Source organism: Nansenia antarctica, assembly GCF_963989245.1.
Source record: "Nansenia antarctica genome assembly, chromosome: 3".
Classification (NCBI taxonomy): domain Eukaryota; kingdom Metazoa; phylum Chordata; class Actinopteri; order Argentiniformes; family Microstomatidae; genus Nansenia; species Nansenia antarctica.
Window position 1 is genome coordinate 51,413,199 of NC_137688.1, and position 24,101 is coordinate 51,437,299.

Consider the following 24,101-nt stretch of genomic DNA (forward strand, 5'->3'; position numbering starts at 1 on the left):
TTTTTATCAGTGGGAACTAAAGGTCTAAGGTCAGGGACCAACCCTTGTTCTCCTCACCACAAATGCCTCAGCTGACTCTACTTCCTGTTGTAGATGACATCAGCAACTCGCTGCTTTAGGAGCACTCTGTCAGGACACCTCTGAAACTATGTTTCAGTGCTAAGCCTGTTAAACGTATAACCCCACAGTGACTTTCAGAACACCTTTTTTTAAGCTGAATTGAATTCAAATTTGTAATTGTCTAATCTAACCTAAAATTACCCAAAACAGGATGGAAACTAATAGAAGAAAAAGCCTGTGCTTATGAAACTGGAAAGGGCTTTTGGTGTTGACTTTTATAACAATGTATTTTCTATAGGATACACACCAGTCTGCAGTGCTTTTCCAGCTGAGTGCTTATAAAGGTAATTACAGAGCTGGACTGGAACACACAGGAGGCTGTAACTGGGCCTTTACAATAACAACATTTCACTTATTTTACTCTCCCCTTTTAATATAGCTGTTTTATCAACAATTAAAATGTAATGAATTGCCTTAATTAATGTGGAGAATATTCCATTGAGAGCTAAACAAGTAAAATTAAAAATAGCATTGACTTGGAAAGAGGCTCTCTTTATCTCTCGCTTTCTCTCTCTTTTGCTTTCTCTCTCTTGCGTGCTCTCTCTCTCTCTCTCTCTCTCTCTCTCTCTCTCTCTCTCTCTCTCTCTCTCTCTCTCTCTCTCTCTCTCTCTCTCTCTCTCGGCTGTTGGGGAGTGGCAGGAGGAGTGTGTGTATGTGTGTGTTGATCTCCTTGGTTACTCCAGAGCAGGGGGAGTATAGAGTTGCTGGAAGAACTGTTGTACATCCAGTATGTGAAGGTGTCACAAGCCTTTGGGGCCAGAGTAGTACTGGAGGAAGAGTGTAGTGGTGCTGGTAAACATTCTGTTTGGGGTGTCTAAGGTGATGATGATGATGATGATGATAATGATGATGATGATGTCCTGAGTGGTTACTATAGGTGTGTGGAATATTGACCAATTAGCCCCCCGCTAGAATCGGATCTATGTTTAATATAAGAGATATAAAGAGCTTACCACTATCAATTATTTTCATCCATATTGCAAAAGATTGACAAGATTCTATTCTAAACGACCACATAGTTTTTTTCCTCCACCGGTAAACACAGTATGCGCCACAAGCAAGTTTTTTCACCCATGTCAATGTTCAAATGCAAGTGCTAATGACTGAGTGGCAGATATTGTATATGGTTTAATAGTTCTGATTTGTTTTTACAAATGTCAAGGTTTGGTTTTATTGTGTGCTTGGTTGTATTTTCAGTTTACTATTTCAAAGTTTGCTTTTATTGTAATTCTGTATGCTGACAATAAATCTGAATCAAACTTCATTTTCTATGGATGTTTTTCTTTGAGTGGGTAAATGTATAGAGGTGAAAGGGTTCATTTTCAAAACAAGTGAGAAAAGAAAAGCATTTGGATGGAATTTATACCTATAGTGATATGTCAGTGAAATAGTCTTACAGTCTGATACACGAGAAAGGTCAAATGGCACTGATGGTGCCAAAATGTCTCCAAATGGCACAATTTGGTTGTCCCCCTAAACATATCTGTACTAAAACAGGTACAAAGTTGCACTGGCTCACAATACTAGCATCTAACTTGGCACAAATACTCATCAGACCTTGGAGTACTGATTCCTAGATGATTTGGGCTACCACTTTTTCAAGCTGATATTCAGTCTAAAAGCTGTTGTTTTTTTAGGCGGAGAGTGAATTTTAGATTTTTCACAAAGTTCTAGCTCTATTTACTCTGACATAGAACCCCACAGGTGTTAGCTTCCATTTGATACCAAGATCATTATGAAGGCCCTTGTGATTGTGGAGATATTCTATATTCACTGTGGGCATGTCATTTCGAGCAGAAAACCTGAAAAATAGATAATGGGTAAACAGGTTTGTAGCAAGTTCACACGCACAGAGGGACAACAGGAATGGCAGGTTATTAGTAAGGGCACCGCCCGGTTTATTACTTCGCCGCGGTAGTAGAGCCTCGCTCGCTTTACCCGAGCCTCGCTCCTGTCTCCGCTCACTCGACCCTTTCGGTCGCCGCTCTCCGTCTCTCTCACTGCGTATTCTCAGCGCGTCTCTCACGTCACACGCTTCCGCTCTTCCACCTACTGCCCTCCCGGGGGAAACAAACACACACATTAAGAAGCCGTCTGATGGGGACTCAATTGGCATCAGCCAGTGCCAATTACGCCCCCATCCCCTTCACCAACCGTCCTGCAGCTCCCCACATACTCCCCACAAACCCCCACCGCCAGACCGAGGCCGGGCGCGCCCATCTGCGTCCCCGGCCTATGAACCACCGTGAAGTTGAAGGGCTGCAACGCGAGGTACCAACGGGTGATCCTCGCGTTGGAGTCCTTCATGCGGTGGAGCCACTGGAGGGGAGCATGGGCGGAGTAGAGGGTGAATGCGCACCCCAGCAGGTAGTACCGGAGGGCACCGACCGCCCACCTGATGGCCAGGCACTCCTTCTCCACCGTGCTGTACCTGCCCTCCCACTCCGACAGTTTACGGCTCAGGTACAGCACCGGGCGGTCGACCCCCTCCACCTGCTGGGTGAGCACCGCCCCCAGCCCCCTATCCGACACGTCCATCTGCAGGGAAAAACGCATCCCTCTCGGGAAGTAGCGTAGACAGATCGACAGGGACCACCTTGTTCCATTTTTTAAGGAGATGACGTGATATATCTGTGCTATCCCCCCGATCCGCACCACCTCATAGTCCACCTCCCCCACCCGCCGTGTGACCGCGAACAGCCCTTGCCACTTCGCAAGTAATTTAGAGCTGGAGGTGGGCAGTAATACGAGGACCCTATCTCCCGGTGTGAAAATACGGAGCCTAGACCCCTGTCATACAGGTGCTTTTGCCGTTCCTGGGCCTGGTGCAAATGCTCCCGTGATATAACCCCTAGCGTGTGGAGCTTTGCACGCAGGTCCAGGACGTATTGTATCTCGTTTTTACTGTCGCTGGACCCCTCCTCCCAGCTTTCTTTAATGAGGTCCAGGACGCCGCGAGGCTTACGCCCGTATAAGAGCTCGAAGGGGGAAAACCCAGCGCGCCGGCGACCCGGACAACCTAGCCGACCTCCATGACAAGGCACTCCCTTCGGAAGTGGCCAGGTTGGCCGCATCGCCAGCACCCCTCCTCTGCCGCCTGCGAGCCTGCCTGTGGGGTGAAGTTTGACGGCCCCCCGTGTGGCATCTCCCCCCCCCCCTCGGCCACCTTGCCCGGGGAGCAGGCAGCAGTCTCTCTCACCGCGGCCCAGCCACGGGCCCAGTCCGGGTAGCCCCCCCCCGATGCCTCGTGGTGTAGCCGCTGCATGGCCGCCTGCTGTTCCTGAAGCTTGGCCAGGTGCCCCAGGATGTGTCCGAGGGGCGACTCCATGTCCCCGCCCCTTGTAGTTGCCTGTCCTTACTCCGCTTGCTTGCCCGGCTCACCTCCTGTGCTCCACGTTGGGCGCCACTGTAGCAAGTTCACACGCACAGAGGGAGCTGGACAACAGGAATGGCAGGTTATTAGTAAGGGCACCGCCCAGCTTATTACTTTACTTGGCAGACACTCCACCACTGGTGGTAATACTATCACAGTCTTTGTGTCGCGGAGCCTTGTCCCGCTCGCCGCGGTAGTAGAGCCTCGCTCGCTTTACCCGAGCCTCGCTCCCATAATAATAATAATAATAATAATAATAATAATAACTTTATTTGTATAGCACTTTACATCAAAGTGCTTTACAATAGGAAGCAGCAAGCACAAATACAATAGGTAAAAAACAACACATTTTAAACAATATAAAAACAGCTATTTCAATTTAAAAAACACACAATTTCACACCACAAATATAATAGGTAAAAACTAAAATTTTAAACAAATTTAAAAACAACTATTTCAATTTAAAAACACACATAATTACAACAGCACAAATAAACAGCCTATGACATGTAGACAACAGAAAACAGGTGGGTCTTTAGCTTATTTTTTAACACTTTCACTGATTCTGCCTGTCTGATATCCAGTGGAAGACGGTTCCAGAGAGTTGGTGCCCGGAAGGAGAACGCACGCTCACCGATTGTCTTTTTTCTAACCCTAGGAATAATGAGCAGGGCAGAGCCTTGTGAGCGCAGAGCCCTTGAGGGCACATATGGGATCCTTTAAATAAGAAGGTGCAGTGCCATTTATAGCTTTGTATGTTAGCAGGGGCATCTTGAAATCCGCTCTAACATGGACAGGGAGCCAATGAAGGGAGGCCAGCACTGGTGAGATATGGTCGTATTTCTTAGACCCAGTCAAAATGCGAGCTGCAGCATTTTGGACCATTTGTATACCATGGAAGCTCTTTTTTGGCAGTCCCGACAAAAGGACATTACAATAATCTAATCTGGATGTCACAAAAGAATGGATCAGAACCTCAGCATCTGCAAAAGAAAGGATTGATCTAATCTTGGCAATTCTTCTGAGGTGAAAGAATGCTATTTGTATCACCCCCTTTATGTGAGGGTCAAATGTGAGGCTCTGATCCAGAATGACACTGAGATGTTTAACCTTGTACCTGCACTGGATGACACAATCATCCAAGGTCAAGACAAGACCATCACCTGGATGATTTAGTCTAGCTGGACCGAATTTTATCATTTCAGTCTTGTCTGAATTTAATAGCCGAAAGTTCGCTGATAACCAGCCCTTCACAGCAGCCAGACAGGTCTTTAACGTAACTAAGTCTGAGACATTTCCTGCTGTTATAGGCATATATAGTTGTAAATCATCAGCATAACAATGAAAAGCAAGACCAAAAGAACGCAAGATCTGACCCTCACTGAAGTACAGTGAGAACAACAGAGGGCCTAGAACGGACCCCTGTGGGACTCCATACTTGACTGCCCGGGATGTAGACAATACGTTATTGTGTAGAACACATTGGGATCTATTTAGCAGGTATGACTCTAGCCACTGGAATACTTGGCCTGAGATGCCAAACAGGTTCCTGGGCCCATCTAGTAATATGTGATGATCTACTGTGATCAAAAGCAGCGCTCAGGTCCAACAATAAAAGAACAGATGTTGAGCCTGAGTCGACCGTCAAAAGCAAGTCATTCACCACCTTAGTGAGTGCTGTTTCAGTAGAGTGGTTGGTGCGGAATGCCGACTGTAGTGGCTCAAACAGATTATTAGAAGACAGAAAATCTACAAGCTGTTTTGAGACCACTTTTTCAAAAACCTTAGATAAAAAAGCCAAATTCGAGACAGGTCTATAACTTGCCAGTGAGAGTGGATCTAGACCCGGTTTCTTTAATAGGGGTTTAACCACTGCAGATTTAAAACAGGCTGGGAAAACTCAATTTAAGAGAGATAGATTGAGGATAGCTAAGACATAGGCTCCTAGAGTTGACCAAAGATCCTTAATAACCCAGGCTGGTAGCGGATCTAGAAGCCACGACCACCTTAGTCAGATCATCTAATGAGATGGACTCAAACTCAGAGAAAAACTTTCCTGAATAAAGGGGAAAAATGGCACCAAAAACTAATCCCCCCATGGATGGCTGTGGTATCCTGGCTCTAATAGCCTCTACTCTGTCATCAAAAAAGCCAGAAAAATCATATGCTGACACTTCAGTACAGCTCTTTTTCTGATGGCCTTGTGTCAACCGAGCAACAGTGTCAAAAAGAAGTCTGGGATTGTGCTTATTTGTAGCTATCAGATTCGAATAGTAGGCTGCCTTCGCCGCATCCATCCCAGACTGATAAGTGATCAGATTTCCGTGCCACAGTTGATAATGTACCTCCAGCCTAGAGCCACACCACTGGCGCTCAACTTTTCTGCAGTTCTTTTTGAGAATTAGTAACTCATCATTTAGCCAGGGAGTAGAGCTCTTTTGAGAAGCTTTACGGATCTTTGCTGGTGCCACTAAATCAAGCAGGCCCTGGAGAGCGCCATTAAAGTTATCAGTAAGATTGTCAACTGAACAGGTCTGGCTAAAAACCTGGTTTACAGTATCAGGCAATCTCAGACATAGATCACTTAAAGCTCTGGGGCTAATATAGCGACACAAACGTGTTTCCTTAGTCCCTGGGTCTTTTAAATTCGGGAGTAAAGCATCAAACACAATCGCAAAGTGATCCAACATTGGCAGTTTACAGAATTCTATTTCTGTCACAGATATTCCGCAACCTAGTACTAAATCTAGTGTGTGCCCAAGCTGGTGTGTTGGTCCAGACACAAACTGTGTAAGGTTAAAAGAATCAATGATGTTTAAGAAGTCATTCACTTAAGGCTTGTCAGGACAGCAGACATGAATGTTTATATCCCCCATAATCAAAATCGTCTCATAGTGAGGGATAAACCTGGATAGAAAGTCTGCAAACTCAGAGATAAAGTTCCCATTATATTTTGGTGGACGGTAGATCACAGCAAACAGGAAATCAGCTGGTTTGTTTATCGAAAAAAGCTGTAATTCAAAACTAGTAAAAGCAGCTCTCTTTAGGGGGTCATCCCTATGTTCCCCGGGTCCTATGTTCCCCGATTTCTTAGCAAAAAAAAAAAAAGGGTTCTATGTTCCCCGCTTCCGAAAAAGGGTTCTATGTTCCCCGCTTCCGTATGTTCCCCGCCTGCCGTTGTGTCAAGCGACCCCAGGTGTCGTTATGTAGTACTGCATGAGAGTTTTTTTTACATTTATTTAAAAAACAACATACACAAATACATAATCATACTGTGTTTTTATTTTTTTATTTTTTTATTTAAAAAACAACATACACAAATACATAATCATACTGTGGATTACTAATTGATAAAGACATTTACAGGAAATTGCAGGAACTATTATACATAGGAACAAAAGTATTATGTGTACAACATTATTATATGAACAAAATGATTATATGTACAAAACCTTTTGTAGATAGGACACTATTGGACCTCGGCCCAAATCTAGTACTGAACCTGACCCCCCATGCTAAACCATTTGGAAGTACAGTATACTAGGACTCCAATTCAGACACACTGGGGGGCTGTCACAAATCTACTAACTCTAATCAGCCTGGTCTCACACGGCAGACGTCAGAATTCAACGTTTATGGACAAACGTCGAATTCTGACGTGAGATTGCATCCAAACGTCGAATTCCGACGTGACATTGGGGTAGGTCGTTCTGATAGCGCAGGGGTGCGCCTGTTATGTGCGACCCGTCGCTTACGGCCGAATATCTCCGCGTCACAATGGGTTATAATTCCAATACATATGCTTAATCTGCTCTATTCAGACATTAATCTGCTCTATTCATACATTAATCTGCTCTATTCAGACATTCATCTGCTCTATTCAGACATTCATCTGCTCTATTCAGACATTCATCTGCTCTATTCAGACATTAATCTGCTCTATTCATACATTAATCTGCTCTATTCAGACATTAATCTGCTCTATTCATACATTAATCTGCTCTATTCAGACATTAATCTGCTCTATTCAGACTTTTTAGTTGATCTACAATATGTCTTTGTATTCAATGTTCATTATCACTTTGTTTAAGGCCTGACATTGGCCATCGATTGCTACTGTCTGGATATATTGTTTGAATAAAAACACCTGAGGAAACTCTTTGTTTTGTCACAGTTGTATCCATGATGCACTTTATTTAATCCATGCATACAATTTCAAATTTTGGGCCGCTACCCACACGTTTAGCTGTGTTGCTCATTCCACAAATGCATGATCCTTACAAGTCATACCTCGTTGTAAAAGTGACTAATCAGGCTTTCTCCATGATCTCCATGATCACAATAGCATGCTGAACACTCTAAAAATTGAATGGAGTCTCAGTCATGTACCGTTAACGAGATAGAATACGAAAAGCATATTTATGGTACCTCGTAAAACGCTCATCAGGGGGGGGGGGACCCATCGCTTATGGACAAATATCTCAGCGTCACAATGGGTTATAATTCCAAACTACATTTTCCCATGATCACAATAGCATGCTAAACAAACTGAACTTTGAATGGAGTCATTGTCATGTACCGTTAACGAGATATAATACGAAAAGCATATGTTTCAATGTCGCTCAAAACCGCACAGCAGGGGGGGGGGGACCCGCCATTCTTAAATCAATAACTATTTTTAACTTCGATTTCTATAATAATAGTCCACGAGTGAAGTGATCAAAATCATAAGGACAACATACTAATCTTTAAATGGAGTCTGTAGGTTATACCGTTACAGAGTTATGAATTCATAATGCTTATGAATATGATTTTGGGAAATCCTTAACGGTTTTCATTGATTTTTGAGATTTTTCGAGAAATCACTAACGGGGGGGGGGGGGGGGGGACCCGGGTTTTGATGTTTAATAACTTTTTAAAATAACTATTTACAGTAAAAGGGTTTACCTTTTGCCCTCATTTGTGAGTTTCTACGACTTTCCGTTTTATTACAGTAATCCGTTAAGCAAAAGTGGGAAATGCTTAACCAAATCGCAAAAATTATGAATGGGACCCTATGGGACAAATTTACGGTCGAGCAAACAGGTGTGGTCGGGGTGTTAATTTCACGAAAAATCCCATTATTCCATTTTGAATTGGAAACCCTATGGTTACCCTAACCCTAACCCCAACCCTAACCTTAACCCTAACCCTAAATGTGGCCTAACTAATTAATGCAAGTGCAATTCAAAATGGAATAATCCAGAGAGAAGCCCCGACAGGCGCACATAACAGGCGCTGCGCTATCAGAACGAGATACCCCAATGTCACGTCGGAATTCGACGTTTGGATGCATATGTCACGTCGGAATTCGACGTTTGGATGCGATCTCACGTCAGAATTCGACGTTTGTCTATAAACGTCGAATTCTGACGTCTGCCGTGTGAGACCAGGTTGCTCTAATTATTTAAAATACAAATAAATAAATAAACAAGAATGTGTTGTGTAACAACTCCCCCAACATTCCCCTCCACCACAGAGAGACTAAACTGTCCTTCTGAAAGAGACGACACTGACATCCTCCATCCCAGACAGACTACAATGACCACCATCACAGTGTGACATGGGAGAGTTACTCCATATGAGAGTGGAGAAACCTATTCTTCAGGTAGCATGTGTTCCTGATGTTGTGGACTACTCTTTTATCAACAATTTCACAGTATTGCCCATTGGTGGCAGTTGAATTCATACCTATCCCAACAAGTTGGCGTGGTTCCCCAAAACATTTATGATGTAGGAACAGGAAGGTGTCAGTGATGGCTGAGGGTGGGAAGAGAAGCTTTGCTCCCTCCTTGTACTCTTCACAGCCTGTCAGGGGATCTTCTCTGTGGAGTGGCAGGAACACGGTCCCTTCAAACAGGAGCTGTGGATTCTCTGAAAATAAAAGACATCAAGTATTAAGGTAAGGCTATAGATTCCCATCAATATTTTTTATACAAGGTCTTTCAGTACAACCTGGTCTCACACGGCAGCCGTCAGGATTCGACGTCTGTCGTTCGTCTCCAAACGTCGATTTCCGACGAGAAAACGAGCTCTGAAAGCGCAGGGGTGCGCCTGTTATGTGCGCCTGTCGGGCTGCACTTGCATTAATTAGTTAAGCCACATTTTGAGATACAAGCGCTTCAACGTTCATTCATTTGGAACTGCGAGAATGAGTAACGTTAGCCCGATTGCACTTGCAATAATAAAGCGTTATATAAATATAATTTATTATTATTATTGCCTACAGCTAATTGTTACAAGGTGAGAGCTAAAATAACATACGTGTAACGTTAGCCAGCGATAGCTAGACTAGATATATAGCTAGATATAGTCACTATATAGTCTAAATGCAACCTGGTCTCACACGGCAGACGTCAGGATTCGGATGTAGTATTAAACTCCCATATTTATTCTTTAAACAAACAAATCTGGGGGAGTGGTCGGAGTTAACGAGATATTGTTCCAATCCATTACCTGGCCATTACCTGCCTGTGAAAAGTATGAAAAGTTTGCATTGCCTAGCGTGTAGGCCCGTGAGAAATTGAGAGCATATAAATCACTAGATGCCTACAACTACGCAATCTGTGGTCATGTATGTTACGTCTGTAGTTTTACGACAGTTTGGACTTTACTACAGTGCCGTGTTATGTTATGTGTTAGGACGACTTACGTTAGTTGAGTAACACGATGTTGAATAAATGGAGTACACGCTCCGACTTGACGCTCTGAGTTCAGTCTCCGTTATTGAACATATCATTGGCGACGAGGATGGCTGATTGTTCTCTACCACAGAGGTTCCCAAAGTGGGTGCCGCGGCACCCTGGGGTGCCGCAGCACCTGTCCGGGGGTGCCGCCAAATCTGCTCATAAAAAAATAAATAAAAAATAGTATAATATAAAATGATAATAATAATACATTAATAAACGTTTGTTTTGAGTTCATAAGCAAATAAAAGATATATTTCTCAGATTTGAAAGATATTAATTTACTAACTAGGCCTACTAGTTACTAACTAACTACTCCTCACTGAAGTCTTGGACCAAGCGGTGAAAATGGTTAATTATGTAAAGTCACGCCCGCTGAAGTCACGGCTGTTCAGCACATTGTGCAATGAGATGGGGTCCGAACATGAGGGGCTCTTATTACACACAGAGGTCCGCTGGCTGTCGCGGGGCAAGGTGTTATCCCGTGTCTATGAGCTCCGAGATGAACTGATCACTTTTGTCAGTGAGCACGACTTGCCATACAAAGAACAATTGGAAGATGAATCGTGGTGGATTAAGCTTGCTTATCTGGCAGATATTTTTAGCCACCTTAATGACCTCAACATAAAAATGCAAGGGAAGGCTGAGAATATCCTGACAGCGACAGACAAACTGAACGGATTCCGATCCAAATTGAGACGGTGGCAAGACGGGGTGGCCAAGAAAAACATTGAAATGTTTACGTTGACGGCCAATGACGCAGCACACAAGTCAGCGTCTTTCTTGAATCTGATCGCTGCGCACCTACGTATGCTGGAGGAGAGATTTGAGTCCTATTTCCCTCCAATGAACGAAGACTTCGACTGGCTCCGGGATCCGTTCAACCCCCTCTCATCAGCATCAGCCGCTAGTTTGAGCAGCAAAGCTCAAGATGAACTGGCAGAGCTCATTATGGACCGCACACTGAAGCTCAAACATGGTGAGCTAGGTTTGGATAGGTTTTGGCTGCTTGTGGGACATGAATATCCATCTCTCTCAGAGAGCGCCATCAAGGTGCTTTTACCCTTCCCAAACCTCCTACTTGTGCGAGCTGGCTTTTTCTTCTCTAGCATACGTCAAGAACAAGACACGCACGCGTCTGTCAGTGGAACAGGACCTGCGTGTCGCGCTGTCCACTATCTCTCCCCGCATAAAGAGACTCTGCTCCCAAAAGCAGGCGCATGTGTCCCACTAATGCACACAACATATTTCTTTGTTTTGTATTTCTCTCCATTTTTACAATTCTGTCATGATTATTATTGTTCAATTAGTAATTGTCACAAATTAGTTGTGAGTTACCTGTTTGGTTCAGATGTGAAATAATAATCTCAGAATGAGCATTGAAATGAGAATGACATTTTAAGGCATTATTTTAAGCCCCCCAAAAAAGCATTGTTCCATTGATTGATTATACAGGCCTTTGATATTTTATTTGTGTGAAGAATTCCCTCTAAGTCTCCTCCCATATTGTACAATCCTTGAGGGCCACAATTTTATTTAATTTAGCGATAGTTTGACTGACCTATGCATTCTTGCCCATCCATTACAGTTCATTTATGACTTTTATTATCTTGTTAAAATTAATTGGGGCAATACTTATGTATTATATATAAACACACATTTTCAAACCAATTCATCGTGTATTGTTTTTAGTTTAAGCTCCGAGGCATTTTTTAAATCTTCGCAGAGTTGGGGTGCCTTGGAGAAGGGGGAAAGCTTCAGGGGTGCCTTGGTTAAAAAAAGTTTGGGAACCTCTGCACCACCACCCCCTCCTTTCCTAGCAGTCCCGGCAGAACCACCGATTCCGTGGGGCCGCTGGATTTCCTCTTTCGAGACATATATCCTAGCCGCCGGCTTGGAGGAGATCTCCGACAAGAGGAAATGTGCGCTGCTGCGGCACTGCGTGGGAGCGGAGGGTCAGCGCGTGTCCGGAACTCTCGGCACCGCGGCGAAATACACAGACGCTGTGGAACTATTGAAGCAACACTTCGCCCCTCCACAAAGCGCTCTTCTCCGCCGCGTCATATTCAATCGAAGACACCAACGTACAGGTGAGACAGTGACACAGTATGTGGCTGATCTGCGGGGTTTGGCGAGCTTATGCAAGTTCGGGACATTACAGAACGAAATGATAAGAGACCAACTCATCTTACACACGAACTGTGACAAGATTAGGGAAAAACTGTTACTGGAAAATGATGAACTTACATTATCAGCAGCTTTGAACATAGCGGTCCAGGTTGAAACGGCCTTGGAATGTGCAGTTCGTTTTTCAGCCTCTCCCAGCTCACCGGCAGCGGGCGCGCACAGCCTACAGGTGCCCCTCCTCCACGTGAGTACAGCCAGCGGCGGGGAGAGCATTTTACTGGCCTCTCGGTCACGCGACCAGCCACACCAGCCGTGTGGGAATTGTGGCTCTTCTGCACACAATTCAAGAGCTCACATGCCCAGCCCGTGGTAAAACCTGCTCCAACTGCGGGAGACTAAACCACTTTCACAAGGTCTGCAGGTCTGCCCCAGCTAGAGCTTCCCAGTCACCTACCACAGTCATGCATAATGTCAGCTCAGGACGAGCGCCATTCAAAACATGCTCGTTGATGGTTGGTGATGTCACTCTGCCGCTCCTCCTAGACACTGGAGCCACAGTGTCCCTTGTGAACTTGACGACCTATACACAGTTTTTCTCCCATGTGCCCCTGGGGTTGCCCTCCAACACTCTGCGTGGCTATGCCAACTCTGAGATTGACATTGTGGGCTCTTTTCAGCTGCCTGTGAAGTACAGGGAGAGGACACTGCCGGCCTTCAGGTTCAATGTTGCACGCCACGGGACCAACCTGTTAGGCCTCGACCTGTTCAACGCCCTCGGTTTCACCCTGCTAGACACAGCTGTCTCAGAGATTCACACCGTTTCCATCCCCTGGCAGCAACAGTGGCCTGCGCTGTTCAGCTGTGTAGGCTGCCTCGACACTTTTGCCCACCAGCCTCTGTTAGATCCTACAGTGATGCCTGTTATACAGCCCCTCCGCCGCTCCCCCCTGGCTCTCCTCTCAACTACAGAGCATGCTCGATAGCGACATCATTGAGCAGGTGAATGCATCGCCTTGGATCTCCAACCTGGTGGTGGCGAAGAAGAAGTCTGGGGGGCTGCGCATCTGCGTGGATCTGAGAGCGGTAAACAAGGCCATCATCCCTGACAAATACCCCCTGCCAACAATAGAGGAGCTCACCGCCCAGTTCTACGGGTCCAGCGTGTTCTCTAAACTGGACCTCCGTCAGGGTTACCTCCAAGTGCCACTACACCCCGAGAGCCGCAACCTCACAGCGTTCATCACTCACAGAGGGGTTTTCCGCTACAAACGCATGGCTTTCGGTTCAAGCTCCGCCCCCAGCTGCTTCCAAAAGATCATGGCCTCCATCTTCGCTGGGATCCCAGGTGTGGCCATCTATCTTGATGACATCGTGGTTCACGGGGCCACCGTCGAGAGCCACGACCAGCATCTCCACAGTGTGTTCAGTGCATTGGCCAAGCATCACCTCACACTCAATGGTGAGAAGTGTGTATTCGCCGCCCCAGCCATTGACTTTGTGGGGTTCCGCCTCTCAGCTGATGGCACGTACCCGCTGCACTCGAACACCGAGGCCATCCATCATGTCCCGGAGCCCACCACAGCCGCTCAGGTGGCCTCCTTCCTAGGCATGACGGCGTACTACCTCCGTTTCCTGCCACAGTACTCGGCCACAACCACACCACTGCGGAAGCTGTTGAAGCATAACGAGCCCTGGCTCTGGACGTCTGCCTGCTCAGACGCCGTACGCCTCCTGAAGGCCCAACTCACCTCGCCACCGGTCCTGGCGCATTTCGACCTGGCCAGCCCCACTCTTGTTACGTGCGACGCCTCTGCCACAGCCATTGGTGCTGTGATGTCCCAGCTGCAAGGGGGGGTGGAGAGACCGATCGCCTTCGCCTCCCGTGCTCTCAGCCCCACGGAACAGAAGTACTCGGTGGGGGAGCGGGAGGCCCTAGCATGCCTCTGGGCATGTGAGCGCTGGCACATGTACCTCTATGGACGTCTATTCACACTGAGGACAGACCACCAGGCCCTCATCACCCTCCTGGCCACGTCTGGCACCGGTCACAAGCCACTCCGCCTCCACCGCTGGGCCGACCGCCTGCAGCAGTACAACTATCGGCTACAGTTCACGCCAGGACGAGACAACGTGGTAGCCGACTTGCTATCACGCTCAATCCCCAGCCCACCCACAGCCCCAACCTTGACCCCCGGACTGGACCAGGCTGAGCATGACCTCGTCCAGCTCCTCCACACACCCCTTCAGGAGACGGTGTCGCTGAAAGAGCTCCGGGATGCCTCAGCCGATGACCCCACCCTCTCTACACTCTCAACCTACATCACGCAGGGGTGGCCGGCAAGAGTACCTGACGAGTTACTCACTTACTCAAGGAGTTGTCGGTTTGGAATGACACCTGTGTCACTCGCGGGTTCTGCACTGTGGTCCCAGGTGTCCTTCGGGCGCGTATCCTTGCTATGGCGCACGAGGGTCACCTGGGCATAGTCAGGCTCAAACAGCGCTGTCGTGATGTTGTGTGGTGGCCAGGCATCGACAGGGAACTCGAAACCCTGGTCAAGGATTGCACTGCCTGTCTCCTTAGTGGTAAGACCAGGGCTCCAGCTCCACCCCCGCCCATGCAGCCGTTGGACTGGCCATCTCAACCCTGGGAGCACCTGCAACTGGATATCTGCGGCGAGCTGCATGGGGTACCACCAGTGTTTTCTCGTCGTGACCTACGACCTCCACTCTAAGTGGCCAGAGGTGACACCTGTGGGCTCGGTCACAGCAAAGGTGCTGATCGACATTCTCGGCGCTCTGTTTGCACGTTGGGGCCTGCCCAAGAGGATCACGACTGACAACGGTCCTCAAATGATTTCCCATGAACTGTCCTCCTATCTAGTGGGTAAAGGAATCCACCACATCCGCACAGCGTTCTATCACCCTGCTGCGAACGGGGGGGTGGAACGGCTGAACCAAACACTGAAAAATGGCATCAGGGCCCACCTGGCACAAGGGTGCACGCTCAACACCAGCCTCCTCCAGACGCTGTTGCATTATCGGGCCACGCGACACGCCACTACAGGAGTCTCCCCAGCCTCCCTCATGCTGGGGCGGGAGCTCCAGCTGCCTCTCGATAGGCTCCGCCCTACACTAGCTCAGCCCCCGGTCCATCCAGTTCAAGCCACACTCACCAAACACCAGCGCTTGATGAAGGATCGTTTCGACAGGGCCAGACGTGCTAGGCCACCTGTCATTGCTGTGTCGGACTGGGTCAGGATCCGACGACCTCATCGGGACAACAAACTCCAGTCGTTTTGGTCTGACCCTGTCCAGGTCAGCAAACAGCTTGGCCCGGCCTCGTTTAGGCTCGCCGACGGCACTCGCTGGCATGCTACCCGCCTGCGTAAGGTGCAGCCTCCCCCTGGCCCAGCGCTGGGTGTGGCCTCTTCCACAGTCTTGCCAGCCACACGGTTGGATGAAGCAGCAACCCCGGCCTACCAGGCTCAGCCCCAAGGCGTGGAGCCGCCACCAGTGGCTGTGGCTGCACCAGAGCCACGTCTGGTTCGAGCACGCAACAGGCCCGATCACTTGCGTGACTACATGACTGAATATCACACCTAGGTTGTGTGAGGGGGGGGGAAATGTTACGTCTGTAGTTTTACGACAGTTTGGACTTTACTACAGTGCCGTGTTATGTTATGTGTTAGGACGACTTACGTTAGTTGAGTAACACGATGTTGAATAAATGGAGTACACGCTCCGACTTGACGCTCTGAGTTCAGTCTCCGTTATTGAACATATCAATGTACAGTACATCAAATACCATGACATAGATTCTAAATAAGAACAATATTCCATTTGCTATTCAGATTCCCGGGTGGCGTTATTTGCCGATGTCCGTATACAGATTCCGGGGTGGCGTTATTTGCCGATGTCCGTGTGAGTCGTCCGCGAATACATGCGTCTTCCTCTTTGCTGGATTTGTCTGCTTGACTGCATCACGTTGTTTAATTATAAATAAGAACAATATTCCATTTGTTCATTTGCTTTAATGAAATGACTCTGCGAAATGACAATAATTAAACAATTCCTGAGCAGGGCGAACGCAGGTGTAAACATTAGAACAGTAGTCTATCTATTTCCCTTTCCGGTGCGTGCACCTAAACATAATATGACCGTAGTGCAATATTCCCTAGATTCAGACTTTTATGTCTTGAAATCAGAAGTCCTCCCAAGCCAAAGACAAGATAGGTTGTCTTACAATCCGTGCGTTTAATTGCAAACTTCCACATACAAAACCGCCAGTTCACCGAAGCTCTCCTTTCCTCAACGCAACAACCCCCGTGACCTCCACCAATCACAGGAATGCATTGGCACACAACACAGCTCACAGTAACAGTGCTAACATTGAATTTCTGAGCATTAATTGCAACATTAATGAACATATTATTACACGGTTGCTACAATACTTTACCTGATATAAAATGGGCGGCACATGCACAAGCATTTTTTTTATATTGTCCTCAGTCCAGTTGACACCGCCGGTTGCTCTGAAATGGTCTGATCCTGATGGAATTCGGTAGAACTTGAGTCCGATAGTCGTGGAATATCGATTCTGACAACCGAACACGCAACAATCAGACATTTCTTTATGCTAGTAGCCGTTGTAAGCTATTTTAAGCGTACCTAACTCTATGGAGGGTGGATCGTGCCACATTTAAATGCAATACACACATCGGAATGCAATACACACATCGGAATGCAATACACGTGTAACACTAAATACAATGCAAAAATACGGCATATTTGTGCCAAAATAAAATCAATGTGTATTACATTTGAGCGCAGCGTATTACATTTGGTCATGAGTGTATTCCATTGAGCATGTGTATTACATTTGGTCACGAGTGTATTCCATTGAGCATGTGTATTACATTTGAGCGCAGCGTATTACATTTGGTCATGAGTGTATTCCATTCGAGTGTCGGTGGAAGAGTTTGAAGCAGCGGAGACAGGGTTGCCAGATGGGCTGTTTTTTTGTGGATTTAGCTGTTTTTAGACTGGTTAGGCTCGAAATTGTCAATCCCATCTGGCAACCCTGAGCGGAGAGTCTACAGATAGTATGTTTACAGATATCGCACTGCTGGAGATGCACTCCACACGTTCTTAAAAGAAATAAAGCTTTATTGTACTTAAAACAATATTTCATATGTGTTTTTTGAGAGTTCTTTACATAAAATTATATACATCATGTCAGCTGTGTGCCAATCAATCAGGGGGGTGGCACCTGGGGTGGCCAATCAGATTTCAGGGGTGGCACGTGCTACCCCCGGCCACCCCCTGGACACGCCCCTGGCTGCACTTGCATTAATTAGTTAGGCCACATCATTAGTTAGGCCACATCATTTTGAGATACAACCAACGGAGAACAGATTTTAATAGGCCACATTTTGAGATACAACCAACGGAGAACAGATTTTAATAGGCCACATTTTGAGATACAACCAACGGAGAACAGATTTTAATAACAACAGCAGAAACAATTGTCATCTTCACTGTTTTATTCGCTGTCAATAGGCCTATCAAACTAGGCTATTTTACAACCCGACGGCAGTGCGCTTCAACGTTCATTCATTTGGAACTGCGAGAATGAGTAACGTTAGCCCGATTGCACTTGCATTAATTATAGGCTACATTTTGAGACCGGTCGGATCTATTCATACAACAAGGGACACAGCACTTTCCCGTTTTCCCCATATTGTCGGGGTATTTGAGCCTCGGAAAAGCGCTATATAAATATAATTTATTTATCAAAGTAGGTGTGGCTTAGACACTTAGGGGGAGTGGCTTGTATCAAAGTGGGAGTGGCTTGTATCAAAGTGGGTGGAGCTTGTATCAAAGTGGGAGTGGCTTATACACTTAGGGGGAGTGGCTTGTATCAAAGTGGGTGTGGCTTAGACAGTTAGGGGGAGTGGCTTGTATCAAAGTGGGTGGGGTTTGTATCAAAGTGGGTGTGGCCTGTATCAAAGTGGGAGTGGCTTAGACACTTAGGGGGAGTGGCTTGTATCAAAGTGGGTGTGGCCTGTCGGTGGGGCCGAGCCGAGTCAGAAAATATCTGAACCGTGTCTGTGGCACCTACGGTTGCGACGCTAAAGTCCTTTAACCTTTATTGTCACACTAGGCCCAAAAGCCTGGATTAAAGTGCTGGGGTACGTTTGGGCCCAGGGAACGGGCTGCGAAAGAGTCACACTCACCAAACTTGACACACTCCTTCCCCTTCATGGGACATTGTACCATGTCAACTTTCACCCTCCTAGGCCATTCCCTAGAGGCCTTCATAGGTCTGTGCCCTTTGACTGAAAGGTGCTCCTGCTGGGGTACGTTTGGGCCCAGGGAACGGGCTGCGAAAGAGTCACACTCACCCCATACGAAATATTGTTTTAAGTACAATAAAGCTTTATTTCTTTTAAGAATGTGTGGAGTGCATCTCCAGCAGTGCGATATCTGTAAACATACTATCTGTAGACTCTCCGCTCAGGGTTGCCAGATGGGATTGACAATTTCGAGCCTAACCAGTCTAAAAACAGCTAAATCCACAAAAAAACAGCCCATCTGGCAACCCTGTCTCCGCTGCTTCAAACTCTTCCACCGACACTCGAATGGAATACACTCATGACCAAATGTAATACGCTGCGCTCAAATGTAATACACATGCTCAATGGAATACACTCGTGACCAAATGTAATACACATGCTCAATGGAATACACTCATGACCAAATGTAATACGTTGCGCTCAAATGTAATACACATTGATTTTATTTTGGCACAAATATGCCGTATTTTAGCATTGTATTTAGTGTTACACGTGTATTGCATTCCGATGTGTGTATTGCATTCCGATGTGTGTATTGCATTTAAATGTGGCACGATCCACCCTCCATAGAGTTAGGTACGCTTAAAATAGCTTACAACGGCTACTAGCATAAAGAAATGTCTGATTGTTGCGTGTTCGGTTGTCAGAATCGATATTCCACGACTATCGGACTCAAGTTCTACCGAATTCCATCAGGATCAGACCATTTCAGAGCAACCGGCGGTGTCAACTGGACTGAGGACAATATAAAAAAAATGCTTGTGCATGTGCCGCCCATTTTATATCAGGTAAAGTATTGTAGCAACCGTGTAATAATATGTTCATTAATGTTGCAATTAATGCTCAGAAATTCAATGTTAGCACTGTTACTGTGAGCTGTGTTGTGTGCCAATGCATTCCTGTGATTGGTGGAGGTCACGGGGGGGGGGGGGGGGGGGGGGGGCGGGTGTTGCGTTGAGGAAAGGAGAGCTTCGGTGAACTGGCGGTTTTGTATGTGGAAGTTTGCAATTAAACGCACGGATTGTAAGACAACCTATCTTGTCTTTGGCTTGGGAGGACTTCTGATTTCAAGACATAAAAGTCTGAATCTAGGGAATATTGCACTACGGTCATATTATGTTTAGGTGCACGCACCGGAAAGGGAAATAGATTAGACTGTTCTAATGTTTACACCTGCGTTCGCCCTGCTCAGGACTTGTTTAATTATTGTCATTTCGCAGAGTCATTTCATTAAAGCAAATGAACAAATGGAATATTGTTCTTATTTATAATTAAACAACGTGATGCAGTCAAGCAGACAAATCCAGCAAAGAGGAAGACGCATGTATTCGCGGACGACTCACACGGACATCGGCAAATAACGCCACCCCGGAATCTGTATACGGACAGGGACGCGGGAAGGGGGGTGCTGAGGGTGCTGCAGCACCCCCTAGCGGCAGGCAGAAGGAGCTCCTCCTGCCTGAATTTAAAAAATAAAAATATTATTCAAACAATAATTTAAAACAATATAATAACTATTGTTGCTTTTGGGAATAAACATAAATGTGTTTTTTGTAATAAATGTAAAAATGTGTTTGTTCGTTTTAATGTTAGTGATCACATGGTCATATCTTGCTAGGGAATCTCTGAGTTCTTTAGCAAAAATGCTAAATCAGCCAGAACAATTGAAGTGGAGTTGGAAGAAGATGCTGAGCTTAACAACACTCCCATTAATGCTCTACTGTCGGACGTTGTTGAGAAAGAGCAACAGACGGCCAGAAACGTATTAGAACTGATATTCAGATCCATCCGATTCTTCGGCAGCGAAGGGCTTCCGTTAAGAGGCAATAACAATCGACATGGAGTGCTGTCTGTAATAATGGTCAACATCATGTTTGTGGACATTGTGGGACACTGTGAGCTGAGTGGAAATTACTGTAAATTCCAACACATTGTTGGTCAAATATTTAACGTTACGTCTTTGTAGTGTGCGGGTGCTTGCGTGCTTAACTATTATTGCCCGTGCATTGGGGCCCGTCGTTATGCCACTGTGTGCGTGTGAGCGAACGAGCAATCAGCGAGAGGGAGGGAGGGAGGGAGGGAGAGAAATCGTTATACTTTTTCCCCTGGCAATTTTTTTCCCTGTAGCGTATATAGACAGCACCTCAGCACCCCCAGTCAAAATACCTTCCCGCGTGCCTGTATACGGACATCGGCAAATAACGCCACCCGGGAATCTGAATAGCAAATGGAATATTGTTCTTATTTAGAATCTATGTCATGGTATTTGATGTACTGTACATGACCACAGATTGCGTAGTTGTAGGCATCTAGTGATTTATATGCTCTCAATTTCTCACGGGCCTACACGCTAGGCAATGCAAACTTTTCATACTTTTCACAGGCAGGTAATGGCCAGGTAATGGATTGGAAGACAATATCTCGTTAACTCCGACCACTCCCCCAGATTTGTTTGTTTAAAGAATAAATATGGGAGTTTAATATTACATCCGAATCCTGACGTCTGCCGTGTGAGACCAGGTTGCATTTAGACTATATAGTGACTATATCTAGCTATATACTGTATATCTAGTCTAGCTATTGCTGGCTAACGTTACACGTATGTTTTTTAGCTCTCACCTTGTAACAATTAGCTGTAGGCAATAATAATAATAATTAATTATATTTATATAACGCAAGTGCAATCGGGCTAACGTTACTCATTCTCGCAGTTCCAAATGAATGAACGTTGAAGCGCTTGTATCTCAAAATGTGGCGTAACTAATTAATGCAAGTGCAGCCCGACAGGCGCACATAACAGGCGCACCCCTGCGCTTTCAGAGCTCGTTTTCTCGTCGGAATTCGACGTTTGGAGACGAACGACAGACGTCGAATCCTGACGGCTGCCGTGTGAGACCAGGTTTGTTCAGTAAGACTATTTTACCTGACATGGTAGCCCATATGCCTGTGATTTTCACCGGTTGCCTGTGGTTCCTGTCTTCACCAAGTAGGGTTGGGTTGAGTTGGGTTGGGGTTGTCTCCACAAATGACCCAACTCTGATAGTCTTTATATCAAATCTGAGAATGAAATTCAGTATGCTAATTATAAAAGGGGTATGCTATTGATAATAGCATATCATTTAGATTGTTTTTAATTTATTATTTTAGATAATTCATTATTTTAAAATATTATTTTCTTTAGATAAACAACTAAAATAAAAAATCTAAATTAGATGCTATTGATACTGCATAGAAACACATTGATATAATATACTTGTATGTTTCAGGGGACAATGTTGCACTCTGATATTTAGTGTGTCTCTGTGCTGCTTGCCCAGCAAGAGGGTTGTCAATATTTTGGATGACAGGCTTTCCCCTTTTCCAAACCTAGGAAATAAAACAGCATGCATTATTGCAACCTATAGTTTCCTGGTTTTTGTGTGACTGCACCCTCACTTGTCCTTTCTGTTGCTCTATGTTGCGCCCTTCTACTCCGAGTCACCAGGGGGCGTAACACCCCCTATCAATTGTTTTAAGCTCAATTGTAATTGAGCTTGAGTTACAAGACTTCCTCACATACCGGTATGTTCGTAACACATGCGTAGTGACAATGGCTCAAAAAATGACTGGAGACCGAGGGGGTAAAATATTAGTTCTGGATAATTTTAGGTACCACAAACACCGCACAAACTTACAGAATATTCGGTGGCGGTGTTGGAGAGAAGACTGCCGGACAGTTCTGGTTACCAACATCTTTGATGTAGAGGTAGTCAATCCCAACATCGAAGTTCGGGAGGTCTACGAACATGTACATGCCCCCGATACACAAATGGTGAACAATGCGCAATTTCGCCAAGTGATTACTGGAGAGGTGGTGAGAGAACCCACAGTACCAATCAAACACATTTACAATGCTGAGCGCGTAGGTCTACAGCGGGGCCGTCCGATCCAGGGTGGAGGTCGGGGGCGACCTCCTCAAAGATTTCTGTCAGTTAGGTCTGTTATGGCCAGAGCCAGAGCTGCTGTAATCCCTCCCATCCCAGCTACCGTTGATGATGTAAGGATCGACGGTCCATGGGCTGAGACATGGGGCAGAGACCACTTCCTCCTGCACCAAGACAGTGAGTGGGGCATAGCAGTGTTTTCCACAGAGGACAACCTGAGACAGCTGCGACACTGCAGGACATTGTACATGGATGCTACATTCAAGTCGTGCCCACGCCCATACAACCAAGTATTTACTATACTCTGGGACATTCATGGCTTCGTTGTCCCCCTTGTACATGTCCTCATGGAGCAACGTACAATTGGACACTACCGACAAGTGTTCCAGTGTGTCAAAACGTCAGTCAGGAGAATCACCCACCACAGTTGGCGTCCGCGTAAAGTCATCTGTGACTTTGAGCAAGCGCTGAAAACTGCTCTTGAAACGGAGTTGCCACAAGCCAGAAACGGAGGATGCTACTTCCATTTCAACCAAGCCTTGTGGAAGAGGGTACAGGGACTTGGATTGGCTGGTCCATTCCGTCATGACCATCCACTGGCAGCAGTCATCCGCAAGGTGATGGCCTTAGGACACCTGCCTCTGGCTCTGGTCCAGATCAATTTTGATCTTCTCCTCAACCACAGAAACACCAGGCGTGCCCTGGGGAACCACCCTGAGTTACAAGACTTCCTCACGTATGTTCGTAACACATATGTCCAGCCTGGAGCGGCCTTCCCACCAGCGATGTGGAATGTGTTCGAAAGAAACATGGAGCAAAGGACCAATAACCATGTTGAATGTAAGTGTAACAATGACAGATCTGAACAAAAAAATTATAATTTCATCTAATAAAAAAAAATATATATATATAATTTCATCTAATAACTAAATCTGAATTATTATTCTGAATTATAATCTTAATTATATCTGAATTATTAATTATTTTATATTGTTAATATACTATTGTCTGCTAATTATGGGTTAATTCATTCTTATCCTATCACCTCTGGGCCTGTGCGTATATCGAGTATATTGAGTATAGGTTTAACTATGAGCCGAAACAAAAATTAACGAAACATCAAACACAGCAGAGGACAGGAGGGCTCTTTAAACAGGAGGGCTCTTTAAACAGGTGGCCGAGTTGCCACGGTACAGGTACATAATGATGATGGACGTAACATCAGTCCAATCATGGGCGGGCACCGTGATTGAGAAAGGATTAAGAAAGGATTTAAAATTGTGAAAGGAGGAGACACAGAGGGGAAAATGTTCAATGTCAAAATGTTCATGCCAAACGAATAACATTTAGGGCCTGATTTACTAAGATCCCAAATAACGAATACTAATTGAAGTTCACACACAGGGGAAGTTGTGAGATATACTTGTTTTCGGCTATACTTCAAATAAGGCCCGCTATCTTCTACATTGGAAAGATC